A 20,270-nucleotide genomic window follows, 5' to 3' on the forward strand; every position below is an offset into this window, starting at 1 on the left:
GAGTTCGATTTGTACGGTATTTGGATTCCTTTGAGAAACGAGAAACATGCCGTGTGAACCGCAAATTCATAATCCTTGAACTTTGAAGTATTTCCGGGATCGTTTTGTAACAGGTTTACAGTATAGGGATTGTTTGTAATTTTGCTAAATATAAGGGTTGTTTGTAAATTATTTTAATCAAGGTGGGACTGATTTGGTAAAATAATTTCAAAGGAGGGGTTGTTTTCAACAATTGGGTTCAAAGATTGGGGTTTGGACTAGGGATGAGCATACGACCCGTGGGACCGGACCGGACCGGAAAAAAACCGGGACCGGACCCGGACCGAACCGGATTATCATATTAGTGGGCCGGTTTTCGGGTTTGGTTTTTATCAATAATCGGGTTTTGTGTTTGGACCGGACCGTACCCGAATTAAATGATTTAACCCGGACCGGACCGGAAAACCAAAAGTTGTTTTCTTCTTTTTTATCGACAAACAGTAAGCAAAAATTATCAAAGTAAAAAAAATGTTGTCCGATTGAATTGATTCGGTATCTCCTGTGGATCACATTATCTTGTCAATTTTTTTGGTTTCAACCTCTTCTCTTGATCGCATTATAGTGTGATTTTTTTTTCTTGAAAAACCAAAAGTTATTTCCTAGTACAATTTTTTTTAATAAAAATAGTACAGTTGTTTGAAAAAAATAATGCAGTATTTTTTAATAAAAATAATGTTGTTAAGTGCAATTTTTTTTATAAAATAGTGCAGTTTTGTTTTATAAAAATAGAGCAGTTTTTTATTATTATAAAAACAGTGATGTTAAGTGCAGATTTTTTTACATAAAAATAGTGCAGTTTTTTTTTTTTTTTTAAATAAAAATAGTGTAGTTTTTTAATAACGTTTGTATTTGTTTGCATACATCTCATTTGCGCGTATTCTAATTAGAGTCTCACAATGTACCGTTGTATTCATCTTCTTTTATGTATTTTTTTTCAGTCGAATTGTACAAACAACAAAGATACGAATAATTAATGTTATGTAATAAGTTTATAATTTGAAATAGTATGCTAGAGAGTAACATGACAAACAAAACCTGAAACCGTAAACAACAAACATACGAAACCCAGTTTGGTATCAAGAACAAGATTGGACCAAAACCATAAACAACACTACAAAAGTCTAATTCGGTCCAAAACCCGAAACCCCGTTTAGTACCCGGAACCGGACCGGACCGAACCCGGACCCGCTACACCTAAAAACGGTCCGGTTTTCGGGTAAGGTAATTCACGATTTTCGGTCTTTGGGTTTTCGGTCTTCGGGCCGGTCCGGTCCGGGTTCGGCCCGTTGCTCATCCCTAGTTTGGACTGAAATTGCAAAGTATTTGTCAAATGAGGTTAATTTTTGATAAATTTAAATGGAAGTTTGATTTATGTTTGACCTTTGACTGGGTCAAACCCGAAACCCATTTCCCTTTTTTTTTTGTTGGAGCCCCGTATCCGATCCAGTATCAAGGATTAGGGCTTTTGCCCTCATTATGCCCGATCGCTTCCTAAAGAAAGACTCAGACGCGATCTTCGGGTGAACAACATGTACGGGAGTGGAGGCGAACAACATGTACGGGAGTGGAGGCGACCGGTCATAGAACCGAAAAGCATCAGAATCACCACCATCACCGCCCGGCTCCGACGTCCCTGTGAAGGTTCTACCTCAGTCGACGGAAATCTTAGCCCGAGGGAACGAGGCAGCCGCCTCAGTCGATGTTCAAGGATGCGTCGGGCTTGATTCGATTGGAGCTTGAAGACGAAGGCAGACATGGCCGATGGTAATCATGAGAGGGGCAGCAGTAGGTGGCGGCGAAGGGTCAAATCCCGGCGAGCTCCAAGGTTTCTCTCACACCGTCGATAATCACCATTCACGGGAACAAGGAGCGGTTCAAGGGTAGATCGGGGAAAAGAGCAAGACCGGAAGCAGGAAGCCAACGATAGTGGCTTGATGAGGGTTATACGGTCGTGAGGAGGGGGAGACGACTTCTCAGGTGAGCTCTTCTTGATCCTTTTTGCTTCTTCGCCGGTATCGATCCGATTGGAGAGCAATAACAACATCAGTCGATGTTTAGGGTGGGTTGGGTGGTTCCGATCGGGGAAACAGGTGGGGTCGTGAAGGTGATGGCTGTCGCTCCTCCGATTGTTATTCTTGGGTTCTTTCTCACATACTTCTGGCAGCAAACCCGTAAGGAGGAGGATGGCTGCAAATGCGGATCAACGTGGCGTTTGGGATTGTGCTTCTTCGATTGGAGGGGAGAAGAGACTCCGATGGCCATTCAGATTTCTCCTTCGACTTGATTTGGTATGAACCCTTTTTCCTTTCCTGGTTTGTTTTGACAGCATTCAATTCAGTAACAAGAGGGTTGTTTGGGTTTATTGTTGATCCGACAAGAGAGGAGAGAAGAGACGAGGTACTGCTGCCCTCTTTGATTGTCGGAGATCCCCCCTCCTGTGGGGTTTTTCTGTGATTGAAACTGAAGAAGAGGGGAAGAGAAATAGCAAAATCAAACACTGATATCGTGGGGTGTTTTGTTGTTTCAATTGACAGGAAAAAAAAAACAGGAAGAAAACGGGGAGGCTGCCCCTCTTGGTCTCTCCGAAAACAGCCACCACCACCGGTGGTTCTTGGCAGAAAACAATGAAGATGAAGGGAAGGGCTGATGCTTCATCAATTGCCGGAAATCACCACTTCTGGTGATGGTCTTCATAGCCAACGATCCCAACAGCAAGGAAAGAAAGAAAGCAATTGTTCTGAGGTGAGCAATTTGGTTCATCTGTGAGCCCAGGAAAAGGAAAGTGGAAGAAGAGCCAGAATCTTGGAAGAAAACAGGCTGTCAATTGGCTGTCACTTGGCTTGTTTATTCATTTATTCATCTATTTGTATTTGTATTTATCTATTTATTTATTTGAATTTGATATATTGGTAGATGTATTTGTGTACGTATTTATATAATGTATTTGGTCTTTTTGAATTATACACAATACAAAATCTTAAGTGTATATTTATTTCGAATATATATACATTACATATCCTACATGTATTTAGATATTTGCAAAGGTAATTAACACACATATATATATATATATATATATATATATATATATATATAAATTTGAACTTATATATATTAAGCATGTAACATTTATTAGTTTGTTAAACCTCGGTTGGTTAAATTAAAAATACAAACACATATACTTAATAGACACAAAATTACGTGCCTTGGTCTTTATTGCATAACGGCTCACAGTGGTTTGACCTTCGAACTCTGACCAAATTTTACCGGTTGTTACATTATCCCCCTGTTGAAGGGAATTTCGTCTCGAAATTTAAGAAGAGAGTACCTTAAGAGAAAAGTTGGGGGTATTCGGTACCAGGTTTAATTTATTACGATTGTTAGGTACATATTTTTAGACTAGTTTTATGAAAATTTGCCCCATAGGGTTTGCTAAATATTTTCAACTATATGACGAGTAATATAAAATTTATAAATATGTATAGGTTCAAAAGGATTTTATCAGATTTGAGGAATTATTTCAACCAAATGAGCTGTGTAAATTAAACTTAGCTTTACTAATTCATCGGTGAAAATAAAATTCTTAGTTTACTGTACAAAAGATTTAGATTGACCATCAAACATTACAACCACTTAGGATGTTGTGGTGAACATACGATACCTTGATTATGGTTAATCGACTACACGATAAGTTTTCTGTGCTCTTTATGGTTGCTTGCACTAAAATGTCTATTATGCAAAGTTTTGTGTGGATGAAAAAAATGTATATGGACTTGTTTATGTTTTACAATATTGTTTGGTTGTCACATTTAGTGGAATGAAATTGTTTGATAGCGATGAGAATGATAGATTTATTCTTCTTTGCTAATATGGGAATTAAGGATTTAATCATTTCTTCGTAAATTTGAAATGTTAAAGCATAACAAGGTTAGTATTATAACAGAGAAGAGAACTGAGTACTAAACATGTTCCTCCTCCAGATTTTATGTATGCATGATAAAACTAGATTGTCCTTATACGGTTGATGTCTACCTTAATGAATCCGCAACTCACTAATCCTAAGTCTTTCGCAGACATAAACTTAAACTTCTGAAACACAAAAAAAAAAAATTACATAAATATTGATAGTAATGTCAAAGTATGATGCTTACAAAGGAGGTATATGAGAAGTAACACCTAGTAATGTCAGGTTTAATTTATTACGATGACTTGTTGTCATCATGAGTGATAATGTATGTTGCCTAAAAGAGAGGCAATGTTTATATTCTCATGGGAAATAACGTTTGTTGCTAAAACGAGATACAAGATTTGTTGCTAAAATGAGTATACAAGATTCATTAATAAAAGGTGATGTAAGACTCGTAGATGTACCAAGTCCCCATTCATGAGTTCATAACCCCAACCTAATGACCGAATCGAGCCCTAGTGACTACTATGTGTATCACAAACATAGTGTATAAGATGGTAAAATGCACTCAAGCGAATCGTGCAAGTGAGGAGTTGTCTACTTCTTGATAGCGTTATCCATAATGACCATATGCTCAAATGAGTTAATGATTAGTGTGAACTGATTCCAGGGACTTAAATGTGATAAGGCCTCATGAATTAACACTAGCATACCCTTACAGAGCAACTTATAGCAACCAAGTTTAAACGAGTCAAATAAATATAACGAACATAAATAGTTTAGCGATAACAAGTCATAATTTTGCATGAGTGAAGTCTTGGAGTACGCAGTGAAAATAATTTAGTCTGAGGCAATTGGGAACTGATACGTCGCTTCAAAGTCAAGGATTTACAGAGTAGGCATGTGAAGCATTAAATGCATGAGGAACACAAGTCAAAATGTTTAGCAGTATATTCGTATATGCGTGTGAATGGAAGAAGAAAGTTACGGCTCACTGAATATCATGGTTGTAAAAATCGGTCTAGGTGGCCGATTAATCGGCGCCTAGACGCTTGGCGGACAGCAACCGCTTACGAATAGGTGTTATCGGGTAAGCTAGTCGGCCTTGGTCAATATCGGTCAAAGATGGTCCAAATCGGTCCAAATCGGACTAATTCGTCCCAAATCGGACCCAAATCGGACCAAGTTAGCTCTGCTAACTCTAAAACACCCACCAGCTCAAAGGAGCCGGCTAACCCAAACTTAAATGGGTTTCATCAACAAAGCAACTGGCTCCCTTTTTTATAGAATAACTTTTGCCTTCTTCTCTTATCCCACCATCGATGTGGGAACTTTTAACTCTTTAGTTCTTGTGACAGGCTCACAGCTCCCTCGAACAAAAAAACAAAGCATCCTCTTCCTTCACGCGATCGTCTTCTCCCACGGTCGGAGCCTCCTTCAAATCCCACGGTCGATTCACAGATCCCTCGAACAAAAACACAAGCACCTTCTTCTCTTATCACTGCCACACTAAACACCTACGCATCCTACCCTGCGCCGACTCCGATTCACAGATTGGTGCTCCTACCCTGCGCCGACTCCGATTCCTCAAGCGATGATCGGCTCCTTCACCGGTGGCAGATTTGGATGCAGGCGGAGGTGGACGGTGTTGGTTGGGCGTCGACGGAGATGGCGTGGGCTAGCTGGAAGAACGCATCCTACACTAAACACCTACGCATCCTACCCTGCGCCGACTCCGATTCTCGATTCTTGATTCTCGATTCTCGATTCTCGATTCTTGATTCTCGATTCTCGATTCTTGATTCTCGATTTCAGATAGTCGGAAGCGTGTTTGATTGCTCATTTGCTCTATTGCAGAATTCGATTTTGGGAGTGTCGATTGTTTACAGAATTCGATTTTGGGAGAATTCCATTGTTTACAGAATTCGATTGCAGGTAGTTGGGAGAATTCGATTGTTTACAGAATTCGATTGTTTTCATTTGTGCCTCGATTGTATGATTTTGGAATGAATTCACAGACATTGTGAATTGTTGATGCCGATAGTGCTCATTAGTTATGATTTTGGATTGGAATTGCAGGTTAGTGTCTCGATTATCAGTAGCAAGAACAGAATTCGAATTGTGGTTTGATATACCACAATATTGATGGGTTGTTGATGCCGATTACTAGAGCAGTCCACCTGCTCGATGAAATGCCTGAGTGAGATGTTGTTTCATATACCACAATATTGATGGGTTTGTAAAGAGAAGCAAGATCATGGGAGGGAAACAGATGGTCCTCCATCACATAACGAGGCATTCAAAACATAAAGAAATAGAATATTCATTTTGATTTAAGTGGAGAGGGCTCACATTTTCCAAATCTGATTGTAGAATTTAATAAAATTTTAACAAGTTCTTTAATTCCAAACTTGTATATTCAAGAATTTGTGTGGATGTTGCAGGGTGTTGAATTGTAACATGTAGTTGAATTGTTCTTATTTACTTATATTTTTATGATTAATGTTATATTTATTAAAATTTTAATAATATTTTTAATAATTAATGGTCCCCGATTAATCCCCTGATTAATCCCCGCCTAGCCGATTAATCCTTTGACCCTAGTCCACCGATTAGCCTACGTTGAGCGATTTCTGCAACCTTGCCGAATATATATATTCACTTGCTTCTTCCGCTTCACTTACATAACTCATCTCATCAGTATCGTGACTTTTCACTTATCCCTTACAAATGGATCCACTTGCAGACCATCAAAAGAACGAATGCCAAGCTGATAGCGAAGTATCCCACCAACATCATCAGAAAGATCATCAAAAGAACAAAGGTCAAGCTGATAACGAAGTATCTCACCGACATCATCAGAAAGATCATCAAAACCCCATAGATGACCTCGATTGGTTTCGAAACTATGATCGTCAAGATCTTTTCAGGTATATATAAACTTCACTTAGCACCCTCTATCGCACGTAAAAGTGATTTTGTCGACATTCATCAAAACAGGTTTTGGATATATATATATATATATATATATATATATATATATATATATATATATATATATATATATATATATATATATATATATATATATATATATATATATATATTTATTTATTTATTTATTTATTTATTTTACAGGGATGATATGCTTGACCATCGTACTTTCGAGTTGTCAGGAAAATTGCATGAAGTGCTCGTTCAGAACGTTTCCACAGCAGTTAACCAGGATCAAAACATCATTCCTAGGAATGAGTTTCACGATCTTGATCCTCTTGAAAACATAAGCTCATGGGATGGTTGGGGGGATGGAAATTTTCCATTGGTTAGTTTCAGTGAAGACTGTAACTCTGGTGGCGAGGCTATAGGTAGTTCTAGTGCCGCCACCACTGATAACGGTGGCCGGAAGGTGGCAAAGAGATTGAAACCATTGGAGTTTGAAGAGATAGAGAAGTACTTTGAGATGCCGATGACCATGGCAGCAAAGGAGCTAGGGGTAGGGTTAACACTATTGAAGAAAAGATGCAGAGAGCTAAACATATCCAGATGGCCTCATAGAAAACTTAGGAGCCTTCAAACCCTCATTCAAAATGCCAAGGTAAACTACGATAATAACCTTCTATTCATTACTCATGCATGTATGCATGCACTTGGTAACCAAAATAGTTTTGGTATTTTCTAAAATTTTAGTTATTAATTTCTTTATAACATAAACTAGGAGTTGGGATTAAAGGAGGAGATGGAGACGTTAGCAGGGCACAAGAAGATGATGGAGAAATCGCCAGATATGGAATTGACAGAAAGAACAAAGAAGTTTAGGCAAGCTTGTTTCAAAGCTATTTACAAGAAGAGAGGACCTAACAATCCTTAGTCCTTACCTTTTCTTTCTGTCATTTTGTTATAATTAGAGGATTTTAATTTGCATTGTATGTGTTTTTCTCTTGATAGTTTGATACCCTTTTTAGTTTCATTATGTTTGTCTCTTACTTTGAATTCTAAGGTTTTGTGTAGGACATTAGCATCGGTCATAAGTTGTAAACCAAAGTACTTTTAGTAAAAGTGTGCTTATAGGAAGAGTAATCTTTTATACAGGAAGTATATTATTATGTTGTTTTCCGGTAGGTTCACTATACATACTATTTTATACTTTTGATTGACCCAATACATTGGGTTGTGAGGTAAAATGAAGGTATAAAATTTTTTAGTTGTGTTTCATTGTTTCCATGTATATGACCATTTGTAAAAGTTTCACACACACCAATTTAGTCGGAACATGATTAATATATTTATATTTTAAAATTATCTTTATCGGTTACTTCAATACTTGTTTAGTTCATACTAGTTATATGTATTCGGGATAGGATAGTCTTTTGAATAAGCGACCCTAACTTTCAACCCACATCCAATGTAGGAAAAGGGATTTATAAAGCAAAGATCCACTGATTCTGAGTCTATGCCATCCTGGATACCTATAACCTCAGCGTATCTACTAAACGACTATTGACCTACAGATAAGACCCTAACTTTCTCAGATAAGTTGTTCTAGTTACACCAAATACTCCTATAGTATTTTATCATTGTTCTCCTGTTCTTATTGTGGTAGTGTTGGTAAGTTTTTAGACTTGCTGCAAACTCATAAACACACTTAGGCACATGCTAGTCAATCCCCGGATAATGTAGTTGATCAGGCTACATCCTCCCAGGTTTGACTATATATCTCTAAGTCCACCTGTGATGTCCAACAATCGTAATACTTTTGTTCTGTTCTAGTGACACTGTTCTTTGTATGTATGTAGGTATGTATACTTTAATTAAGAAAATCATTTATTTTCTAAAAGTATAATTATTTGGAAAATGCACAAATCAGAGACTATTAGTCCTAATTGTGTTTATAGTTTGAATATCTTAGGTGGTTTGATACACTTAATTCACTATAAACTGTGCTCTGATACCAATCTGTCACACCCCCAAACCAAGGATGACGGAAACGTCCGGGGGTGGAGGACTTCATGTATAATATCATAACAACAATTGCAATAGTAATTCAAGTAAACACAACCAACATATATATATTTGAATAGTTACATCATTGTGAATTACATGATTACAAATCCATTACGATACATTGACAAAATATGAAATGTTTGACGTCATAGCGTCCCCTTCTCAAATGCACTTGGTTACCTGTTTAGTGATTTCCTGAGAATACAAGTTGTTTGAAAAAGTGTCAACACAAAGGTTGGTGAGTTCATAAGTTTGTGTTTTGGATTATTAAAAGATTTGCAGTTGTAAAAATAGTATATGTTTTCTTTGGAAGTCGGCAACCCATTGTATTTGAGATAACGGTTTATAGATCGAAATTGATTAACAAATGATAACAAGAACAATAAGTCCTCACCCTATATATAAACATAGGTATATATATAGGATGGAGCATCTAATCATCATACACACTCAACCACGTGCGATCAATCACCTTAGCGTACCAAGGCGGGGTGGTAAACCCAATAGCGCTATTATTGTCCATAACGTACCTCAAGAATACGGGCATAATCATGGAGATTAGACTAAAATGATAATGCACTACAAGTACATGTAGCGTAAACAAACAATAATTATACAGTTAATGATTCACGTTTAAATTATAGAAAAATCTTATTGTGAGGTGCAAGTAGCCATTTGAAAGCTAAGAACTTGAACTACTGGCACCTTGTGCAGTTTTGAAAACTAAAATGTTTAAGTTGACCAAAACAGTCTGTGATTGAAGTTCAACTATTCTGATGTAATCTATTGGAAACGTTTGATTATGTTCTTGATGATTTAACTTGTATTCCCCCTTAAAACTTAAGAAAATATAAAAATGTAGGGGTATGACTCACCCTTGAAGCGTGAGTTCGATTTGTACGGTATTTGGATTCCTTTGAGAAACGAGAAACATGTCGTGTGAACCGCAAATTCATAATCCTTGAACTTTGAAGTATTTTTGGGACCGTTTTGTAACAGGTTTACAGTATAGGGATTGTTTGTAATTTTGCTAAATATAAGGGTTGTTTGTAAATTATTTTAATCAAGGTGGGACTGATTTGGTAAAATAATTTCAAAGGAGGGGTTGTTTTCAACAATTGGGTTCAAAGATTGGGGTTTGGACTGAAATTGCAAAGTTTTTGTCAAATGAGGTTAATTTTTGATAAATTTAAATGGAAGTTTGATTTATGTTTGACCTTTGACTGGGTCAAACCCGGAACCCATTTCCCTTTTTTTTGTTGGAGCCCCGTATCCGATCCAGTATCAAGGATTAGGGCTTTTGCCCTCATTATGCCCGATCGCTTCCTAAAGAAAGACTCAGACGCGATCTTCGGGTGTGCACAGGACTGCAAAATGGCGAACAACATGTACGGGAGTGGAGGCGACCGGTCATAGAACCGAAAAGCATCGGAATCACCACCATCACCGCCCGGCTCCGACGTCCCTGTGAAGGTTCTACCTCAGTCGACGGAAATCTTAGCCCGAGGGAACGAGGCAGCCGCCTCAGTCGATGTTCAAGGATGCGCCGGGCTTGATTCGATTGGAGCTTGAAGACGAAGGCAGACATGGCCGATGGTAATCATGAGAGGGGCAGCAGCAGGTGGCGACGAAGGGTCAAATCCCGGCGAGCTCCAAGGTTTCTCTCACGCCGTCGATAATCACCATTCACGGGAACAAGGAGCGGTTCAAGGGTAGATCGGGGAAAAGAGCAAGACCGGAAGCAGGAAGCCAACGATAGTGGCTTGATGAGGGTTATACGGTCGTGAGGAGGGGGAGACGACTTCTCAGGTGAGCTCTTCTTGATCCTTTTTGCTTCTTCGCCGGTATCGATCCGATTGGAGAGCAATAACAACATCAGTCGATGTTTAGGGTGGGTTGGGTGGTTCCGATCGGGGAAACAGGTGGGGTCGTGAAGGTGATGGCAGTCGGTCCTCCGATTGTTATTCTTGGGTTCTTTCTCACATACTTCTGGCAGCAAAACAGTAAGGAGGAGGATGGATGCAAATGCGGATCAACGTGGCGTTTGGGATTGTGCTTCTTCGATTGGAGGGGAGAAGAGACTTCGATGGCCATTCAGATTTCTCCTTCGACTTGATTTGGTATGAACCCTTTTTCCTTTCCTGGTTTGTTTTGACAGCATTCAATTCAGTAACAAGAGGGTTGTTTGGGTTTATTGTTGATCCGACAAGAGAGGAGAGAAGAGACGAGGTACTGCTGCCCTCTTTGATTGTCGGAGATCCCCCTTCCTGTGGGGTTTTTCTGAGATTGAAACTGAAGAAGAGGGGAAGAGAAATAGCAAAATCAAACACTGATATCGTGGGGTGTTTTGTTGTTTCAATTGACAGGAAAAAAAACAGGAAGAAAATGGGGAGGCTGCCCCTCTTGGTCTCTCCGAAAACAGCCACTTCTGGTGATGTTCTTCATAGCCAACGATCCCAACAGCAAGGAAAGAAAGAAAGCAATTGTTTTGAGGTGAGCAATTTGGTTCATCTGTGAGCCCAGGAAAAGGAAAGTGGAAGAAGAGCCAGAATCTTGGAAGAAAACAGGCTGTCACTTGGCTTGTTTATTCATTTATTCATCTATTTGTATTTGTATTTATCTATTTATTTATTTGAATTCGATATATTGGTAGATGTATTTGTGTATGTATTTATATAATGTATTTGGTCTTTTGGAATTATACACAATACAAAATCTTAAGTGTATATTTATTTCGAATATATATACATTACATATCCTACATGTATTTAGATATTTGCAAAGGTAATTAACACACACACACACACACATATATATATATATATATATATATATATATATATATATATATATAAATTTGAACTTGTATATATTAAGGATGTAACATTTATTAGTTTGTTAAACCTCGGTTGGTTAAATTAAAAATACTAACACATATACTTAATAGACACAAAATTATGTGCCTTGGTCTTTATTGCATAACGGCTCACGGTGGTTTGACCTTCGAACTCTGACCAAATTTTACCGGTTGTTACAGCCGTAGACCCGTTCCTACTGGAATGAAACTCACCTCGTGACTCTAACTGCTGAGATGCTAAATCCGAAGCTGGATGACTGCTGCTCCGGAATTCTCCGGCTACAATTTCCATAAACACGCAATCAGATACCGATAACTGAACTGAGGGTATAATGTCCATTTTACCCCTGATCAAAGTCAAAGTCCTTAGTCAAGGTCAACAGTCCATGTTGACCTTAACTCGCCGAGTACCCGAGGCTACTCGCCGAGTTCCTTGAAACTCCTTCCTACTCGCCGAGTCACCGGGGTGACTCGCCGAGTTCTTACGGTTCTCGATCGAAACCTTAAGGCTACTCGCCGGGTTTCCTTCTAGCAACACGACGGATACACACGCATTCATAACTTGGGGAAAACTCATCCGACTCGCCGAGTTGTTCATACAACTCGTCGAGTCTATGGAAATCTTCATCGGACTTGCCAAGTTGCTCATCCTACTCGTCGAGTCTACGACTATCTTCATATGACTCGCAGAGTCAACCTTGCGACTCTCCAGCTCCTACTCGTCGATTCTATGGCAATCTTTAGGGTTTCATACAACTCGTCGAGTCTATGGCAATCTTTAGGGTTTCATCTGCCAGCTCCTACTCGTCGAGTCCCAATATGGACTCGTCGAGTAGGTCACTTATCACGCGATCCCACCCCGATGCTACTCGACGAGTAGGGCAACTAACTCGTCGAGTAGGCCTTAACCCAAGAAATTTTATTTAAATCATACCTGAGGATCGGGGCGTTACAACTCTCCCCCACTTATCTTAGACTTCGTCCTCGAAGTCTGCTGCTGCTGAAACTGAAAACAACTCTGGATAGTGCTCCCTCATCTCTTCTTCGGTCTTCCACGTCCACTAGGAACCCTTCCGGTGTTGCCACTGCACCTTCACTAACTGAACCACCTTGTTCCTCAAGGTCTTCGCCATCCGATCTAAGATCGCAACTGGCATCTCGATATAATTCAGGCTGCTATCAACCTGAATATCCTCCAAGGGTACAACTGCTGACTCATCCACCAAACACTTCCTCAACTGAGAAACATGGAAAGTGTTGTGGATCTGGCTAAGCTCTGCCGGAAGATCCAACCGATAAGCAACCCGACCTACCCGGGCCAAAACCCTAAAAGGACCAATGAACCTGGGGCCCAGCTTGCCCCTCTTCCGGAACCTGATAACACCCTTCCAGGGTGATACCTTCAGGAGGACCATATCGCCCACCTGAAAATCCAAGTTCGAACGCCTCCTGTCGGCGTAACTCTTTTGTCGACTCTGCGCGGTCTGCAGTCTGCTACGAACCTGCTGGATCAACTATGTGGTCTTGAGCACCACCTCGGTGCTCCCGATGACTCGCTGACCGACCTCGCCCCAACACATCAGGGTCCTACACTTTCTCCCGTAGAGCATCTCGAAAGGAGGGAGGTCAATACTAGCGTGATAACTGTTGTTATACGAAAATTCCGCTAACGGAAGATACGTATCCCAACTGCCACCGAAATCTAAAACACATGCCCGAAGCATGTACTCAAGAGTCTGAATCGTCCGCTCACTCTGCCCATCCGTCTGAGGGTGGAAAGCGGTGCTAAAATGAAGATGATTCCCCATCTCATCATGAAACCGCTTCCAAAACCTGGAAGTGAACCGGACGTCTCGATCTGATACTACTGATACCGGCACTCCATGCCGTGCTACTACCTCGCGCACATAGATATCGGCTAGCTTCTCAGCCGATATGCTCTCCTGGATCGGTATAAAAGGGGCACTCTTCGTCAACCGATCCACAATAACCCAAATCGAATCCACCCCACGTGCAGTCCTGGGAATCTTAGTGATAAAATCCATAGTGATGTCCACCCATTTCCATACGGGAATGTCTAACGGCTGCATCTTGTCGTGGGGTCTCTGGTGCTCTGCCTTGACCTTCCTGCAGGTTAGGCATCTCTCCACATACCAGGCGACATCCCGCTTCATGCAGGGCCACCAATCCCCGACTGTCATAATTAAAGGAAGCTACTCGGTCCACGATCCTCTCACACTTCTGTCTCTCCTCCTTGAGGCCCTCAACCTGTGCCTCCCTGATCTGCTCCAATAATGGAGTAATCACTGTCATTCGCATGCATATATCCCTGATCGGGGCCGCTGCCACCTTGCAGCTCAGAGCGTCGGCCACTACGTTGGCCTTCCCCGGGTGATAAAGGATCTCACACTCGTAGTCCTTCACCACGTCTAACCACCGCCGATGCCTCATGTTCAGATTTGGCTGGTCCATGAGGTACCTCAGACTCTAGTGATCTGTGTAAATGGTACAACGGACCCCATAGAGGTAATGTCTCCAAATCTTGAGGGCAAACACCACTGCCCCCAGCTCTAAATCGTGCGTCAGATAGTTAGCCTCGTGAGGCTTCAACTGTCTAGAGGCATAAGCTATCACATGCCCCCGCTGCATCAACACTGCTCCCATCCCTGTGATCGAAACATCACAATAGACTACAAAGTCCTCCACTCCTTCTAGTAGGGTAAGAATCGGTGCCTCGCACAATCGCTGTCTGAGGGTCTCAAATGCTGCCTGTTGCTCAGGCCCCCAGCGAAACACCACCGACTTCCTAGTCAGTCGGTTAAGTGGAACTGCTATCTTGGAGAAGTCTTGGATGAATCTCCTGTAGTACCCTGCCAACCCTAGGAAGCTCTGAATCTCATATGGAGACCTCGGGACCTCCCACTGCATCACGGACTCTAACTTGGCAGGATCCACCAATATCCCCTTCTAGTTGACGAGGTGTCCAAGGAACTGCACCTCGCGTAACCAAAACTCACACTTGGAGAACTTCGCGAAAAGTCTCTCCCTTCTCAAAGTCTCTAGCACCTCCTTTAGGTGCTCCTCATGCTGCTCCTGAATCTTGGAATAAACCAAGATATCGTCAACAAACACTATCACAGACCGATCCAACATCGGCCTGCATACATGGTTCATGAGGTCCATGAACGCGGCTGGAGCATTGGAGAGCCCAAACGGCATCACCACAAACTCATAATGACCATAACGGGTCCTAAAAGCTGTCTTCTGAACATACTCACCCCTGACCCGCATCTGATGATAACCGGAGCGCAGATCAATCTTGGAAAACCAAGATGCTCCCTGAAGCTGATTGAACAAGTCATCTATCCTTGGGAGTGGGTAACGGTTCTTCACTGTTACCTTGTTCAACTCCCGATAATCTATACACATACGGTGCGACCCATCCTTCTTCTTCACAAACAGGATCGGGGCTCCCCATGGCGAACTGCTCAGTCTGATGAAACCCTTGTCTAGCAGTTCCTGCAGATGCGTAGACAACTCCTGCATCTCTGGGGGAGCCAATCGATATGGCGCCTTGGCTATCGGAGCCGCACCCGGAACCAGGTCAATCCGAAACTCAACCTGTCTCTCCGGAGGTATCCCAGGCAAATCCTATGGGAATACGTCCGGGTAGTCTCGCACTACTGGTACATCGTCCACGGTCGCCTTGCCCTTCTCCCGGGCATCCAAAACATATGCGACGTACCCCGCGCAACCCTGCTGGAAGTAGCGTCGAGCTCTCACTGCCGAGCAAAGAATCGGTCCACGTTGTGGCCTCTCGCCCTGAATCACTAACTCTCCCCCACTGGTGGTGCGGACCCTCACTAGCTGTAACTCACAATCAATCACCGCCCCATTGGGGCTCAGCCAATCCATACCCACTATAACCTTATTCCCTCGCAGGGGAATAGGAAACAAATCCACTAAAAACTACTCATCAAATAGCTGCAGCGAATAAGCCCTATGTACTCTCGCGACCCTGACGGTCCTGTCATCAGCTATCTCCACCTCGAGTGGACAATCCAGCTTCCCCGGAGCTCTGCTAAACCTCTTGCTAACCGCAAGTGAAACAAATGATCGGGTAGCCCCCGAATTAAACAACACTGTAGCTGATATGTCGTTCACTAAGAACGACCCTATATAAAAACATAAAACCATAAGAAACAATCAACATTAATAAAGAGATGAAGGGAAGATACATACCCGTCACCACATCAAGAGTCGCTCGCGCCTCCTCTGCTATCATTTGAAAAGCTCTACTCTTCACCACTGGCGCCTCACTTCGGCCCTGACAGCCGTCTGTAATCCTCAATGTTGCAGGGGCAGGTGCTGCCACCTTCCCTGCTGCTGCTGCTGGCAAACTCGGACACTGGGACTTTTTGTGTCCCCTCTGATTGCAATGGAAGCAAATCAGATCAGATGATGCGGTAACGGTGGGACTAGTTGTATAATCTCCGCTCATATGCCCGGTCTGGCCGCACTTGTAGCAATCGGGACTCCCTGCCTTGCACGCCCCATCGTGCAATCTCCCACACTTGCCACACCGACTGTGGCTCTGCTGTCCTCTAGATTTGTGATCTGATACCTTCGGCTTTTTGCCCGAACTCCCTGTGCCAGATACTGTCTCTGCCTTCCTCTTCTTCTCCGTCTCTAAATCAATCTCTCTCTCACGAGCCCTACCAATCATGTCATCCAGCGTTTTACAGCTGGACCGGCTCACAAACTGGCGGATATCACTCCGCAACATCTCATGATAACGAGCTTTCTTCATTTCCTCGCCAGCTGCATACTGAGGAACAAGAAGAGCCCTCTCCCTGAACTTGGCGGTAATCTCTGCCACTGTCTCTGTAGTCTAAGTAAGATCCTGAAACTCCCTGGCTAACTGTTGCACCTCAATAATCGGTGCAAACTAGGCTATGAACTTGGTAGTGAAATCAACCCAAGTCATCGCATCAGGTGCTGTGTCATCCCCGATGACATGCCCGATCTCCTCCCACCAATCTCGTATCCTGTCCTTCAGAAGACAGGATGGTAATCTAACCTTGTCCCCCTCGGGACATCTGCTGGTGCGGAAAGCATTGGCGAAATCCGCCAACCACCTGGTGCTCGCTATGGGGTCCCGCGCCCCATGGTAGTCAGGAGCTCCACAGGCTCTGAACTCCCTAAAAGTGAGCGTGCGCGACCCCATCATGGTCGCCACCTCAGCACGAAAGGTGCTCAACCTCTCATCCATCAGCTCCAAAATACCCTCCTTGATCGAACCAAAGATCACAGGAGTCTGCTCGAGTATGATGCGAGTAATCTCTGAAGAGAGAAACTCCCTAGTCTGATCATCCAAACGCTCGGCTCCTGAGCCTGGTCCTGATCCATCACCGGCACCTGAACTGCCGACTGCTGGTCTCGCGCGCAAAACCACCATTCTGAAACACATAACGACAACGTCATAAATACTGATATATCTCGAGGGATCACTATTACTACAAGTTTCCTGGTTTCGCCTTGGCCTTCCCTGATTCAAGTACAAATCCTCTGCTTTCAGTAGTATGGGCCCCTACTACCTTCCACATCTATCTGTACCTTTCTCAAGAACTGCCTTGACTCAACCAAGTCCCTTCTACTACCACTGCTGATCTCATCCTAATCTCATCCTAGGCTTGCCCTAGGGTAATCACCAACCCACTCTTCGCCATCAGCTGCATAAGAGATCCCCATTTCCTTCCCCTAACTAGCTCGCGAATACTATTACATATCACTCAGACTAGATAATTCTTCGAATGAGAGATCCTACCCTATAACGGTTGGACTCAAACGAGAGCTGCGAAATAGAGCTAGACCTAACCTTCTGAAATTATTTAGTCCTGGCAATATGTAAATTAACATACTCGTTTACTAGTTAGTGAAAGACAACTAGAACTCCTAAAAGCACAAAGCAAGCAGCATTCAGGCATCGAGTACATAATCAAACATATACCACTCTGGCTATCATACTGACTAACCTGCACTAGCATACAATGCTAAGCTCATACTATCAGGCATAACCTAACCAGGCTATCCTACTGTTGTTTACTCAATACTAGCATGCAATTCTCATATAGCTTAAACACATATAGCAGGCACATAAGGCATCCTCCTAGATCCTCATTCCTATTCTAGCATGATGTTCTAATGAAACTGAAACTGATAATCATAACATAAGCTTGTATGGGTAATTTGGGAGTACTTACTTGAGCTCGGCTGATCGCATGCACCACACCGCTTTTTAAGAAGACTCTTTTTCTTTCTAAGTTCTTTTTAAAATTTCTTTTTCGAAAACGTTTCTCTTTTAAAAATCTTTCACCATTTCCCTAGTTTGAATTCAGACACACTCGAGAGTATGCCTGAATCCCTCAAACCAAGGCTCTGATACCAACGTGTAACATCCAAAAATACGACCCAAAATTTTTTGTTTTAATAATACTAAAAATCACATCATCGATGACATACCAACAAAAACTGTGGAACAAGTATTCCAAAGATCATAACAATGTAACATAACAACTGTATCAAAACATATCATAATTTCTAATGAAAACTCCCAGGATAAGAAAAACTGCAGCTGTGGTGTGTGCGATGCTATCATCCTGAGCTCTTCCCCTTACTAGTGGAAGTACCTGAAACCCAAAACTGAAACTGTAAGCACGAAGCTTAGTGAGCTCCCCCAAACTACCACACACCATACAATAACACATAAACAACTATTGGGCCTTGCCCACTGCATCGGACCGAAGTCCGGAACTAACCAGGGCCTGGCCCTCTGCATCGGACCGAAGTCCGGAAACTGCATCGGACCGAAGTCCGGAACTGACTGGGACTCCGTCCCCTGCATCGGACCGAAGTCCGGAACTAACTGCATCAGACCGAAATCCGGAACTGACTGGGACCCCGTCCCCTGCATCGGACTGAAGTCCGGAAACTGACTAAACATAGCATAGCATAAACATATCAACTAGCATAAGCAAACATACTGCATACTGCATCGGACTGAAGTCCGGAACACATAGCACAAAAACATGCCTGAATTACAAAGACATCAAGCACATTGAACTACTACATCGGACCAAAGAACGGATCTACTGCGAACTAGACGGGTCGGCATTGTGGCCGTAGACCCGTTCCTACTAGAAGGAAACTCACCTCGTGACTCTAACTGCTGAGATGCTAAATCCAAAGCTGGATGACTGCTACTCCGAAATTCTCCGGCTATAATTTCCATAAACACGCAATCAGATACCGATAACTGAACTGAGGGTATAATTACCATTTTACCCATGATCAAAGTCAAAGTCCTTAGTCAAGGTCAACAGTCCATGTTGACCTTAACTCGCCGAGTACCCGAGGCTACTCGTCGAGTTCCTTGAAACTCCTTCCCACTCGCCGAGTCACCGGGGTGACTCGCCGAGTTCTTACGGTTCTCGATCGAAACCTTAAGGATACTCGTCGGGTTTCCTTCTAGCAACACGACAGATACACACGCATTCATAACTTGTGGAAAACTCATCCGACATGCCGAGTTGTTCATACAACTCATCGAGTCTATGGCAATCTTCATCGGACTCGCCGAGTTGCTCATCCTACTCGTCGAGTCCATGGCTATCTTCATATGACTCGCCGAGTCAACCTTGCGACTCGCCGAATCCATTCAGTCCTTTTTCTATACAGACTTGCTTTGAGCCATGCAACGGCTCCAAATCACAGATCAAAGCTTCTAGGGCATGCTTTTCACATAAAGTTGCAAACTTTACGTGCATGCATAGCTATAAAGGCTCTAAATGCCTAATTTAAGTTCTTCATGGAGCTTCATTCTCAAGAGGGACCTCAATCATGACCAAGACTGCAACTTTATGCTTCTAGAATCCAAGGAGGGTCCAGATCTAGCCCATAGCTCATCTTACCAACTTAACATCTCATAAGGAAACCCTAGAACTCAAACCAATAGAGGAGATCTACAAGGAAAAGGCGATTTGGGTACCTCTAGAAGATGATAGCTGAGGTAAATGTTGATTCCCACACTCTACTTGCTCCAATATCCTTCTCCTCCAAGCCTTCTCCCTCCAAGCCTTCTCCCTCCAAGGATCCTCTTTTCAAGCTTTAACACACAAAGGAGCACACACACACACACGGATTAGGGTCTCACAGAGCTCTCTAGAGCTGTAAAGAGGCACAAAGGGGGCTGAGGTTCCTTTAAATAGGGTGTAAAACCCCGAGATTTAGGGTTTCATCTGCCAGCTCCTACTCGCCGAGTCCCAATATGGACTCATCGAGTAGGTCACTTATCATGCGATCCCACCCCGATGCTACTCGACGAGTAGGGCAACCAACTCGTCGAGTAGGCCTTAACCCAAGAAATCTTATTTAAACCATACCTAAGGATCGGGGCGTTACATCTTT

This window comes from Lactuca virosa, chromosome 5, assembly GCF_052849685.1.
Source record: "Lactuca virosa cultivar CGN04683 chromosome 5, Lactuca_virosa_CGN04683_v6, whole genome shotgun sequence".
Lineage (NCBI taxonomy): Eukaryota > Viridiplantae > Streptophyta > Magnoliopsida > Asterales > Asteraceae > Lactuca > Lactuca virosa.